Source organism: Oenanthe melanoleuca, chromosome 5, assembly GCF_029582105.1.
Source record: "Oenanthe melanoleuca isolate GR-GAL-2019-014 chromosome 5, OMel1.0, whole genome shotgun sequence".
Taxonomy (NCBI): Eukaryota; Metazoa; Chordata; class Aves; order Passeriformes; family Muscicapidae; genus Oenanthe; species Oenanthe melanoleuca.
This window is the reverse complement of record NC_079339.1, coordinates 6,561,900-6,563,309: the sequence shown is the minus strand read 5'-3', so window position 1 is coordinate 6,563,309 and position 1,410 is coordinate 6,561,900.

The following is a 1,410-nucleotide window of genomic DNA, read 5'->3' as shown; positions in this document are numbered from 1 at the left end:
ACCTCACAGCAGGTGACTGTCAAATCCCTCCTAAAACAGCTCTTGAGCAAAGGGGAATCTGCTACCTCCTAGATACAGTGCTCAGAGTTAGGTAATAGCCTCAAATCCAAACTACATCTTATCCTACAACCAGCACACAGTGATTACGCAGCTTACAGTTTACAGATCAAAACAGTTCACCCCTCTCAGCCACTTACATATTTGAATATTGTTTTTAAAAGTATTTGTCTGTTTCTTGTTGAGCTGAACCATTATTTACTGTAAAGTTATTCTAACCTCATACCTTTCATATGTCTTAAGACCTCTGTTGTCCTGTGATAAACACCTTCCCCTGACTATTTATTTTAAAATGCAGAGCCCAAAACGGACAGAGAAAGATACAAAACAAAGTATTATTATGAATTACAGCAAAGCAATTCTTTTTGATCTCTTTCAGATGTTGTTAGTTCATTCAATTTGCAGTCCACTATCAGCCTCATATTTATCTTCTAATACTACTTTCTTCCCTCTCCTGTACTGGTGTAACAGTGCATATTCCTTAAAATTTTACTTCACTAATTTTGGTTTTTTCCCCAGTTTATCAAGGTCATTTTGAAACAATGTCATATAGAGTGTATTGCTAAGAAGTGGACTACAAAGCCAATTTAACCCCTCCACCCTTGAACCCCAAATTATTCCTACTTGGAATTCAGAAAACAAATGGTTCTCCATGATTATAAAGATTACAGATTAAGTCAAAACCAGATGATTTCTGGAAAACTCACAAGAATTGTATATGCTTTTAATTAGTCAAAAATCTAGTGAAAGAAAAAAATTATTAACGCCTACATAAATGACCTAAGCAAATGTAGGTTTTCAATAAAACCCCAAGACAGAGCACTGGAATGACTGCATATGACAAAAGCACAATGTTAGACTGCAAAAGCTGTGGTAACACCCTGTACTACTGCTATTATACAGGCAGGTGAAAACATAAACCATCTGGCAAGGTAAGAGATAGCTCTGAAATGTGAAAGTAACTAATTCAGACTCTGCATCATTTTCCTATAGGCCCTCTTTTTTCTTCTAGCTTTATAAGTCCTTTTTATTTTTTTTTCTGCACTTTAAGAAGTGCTGGAGGGATGCAAAGCAATATTCCCCAAAATGTGTCCAGTTCATAGCTGAGTGTGACTGTGGAATCCTTCCTCTCCCTCCACTCCTAGATCTTTAAGCAATAAAAATTCACAGCAAATCAAGAAGGAAAAAAAATACATTAAGAATCTCAAATTAGCCTTAATTAAGTGACTAAGGTCCTCCTCCAGAAGCTACAAAAATCTGATCCTGATTTAATAACAAAAGGTGTTCTTCTCTTTGCTTTGACTTTCACATGCTCCACCCAATTATCTGCAACAAACATTGTCAGAGACATCA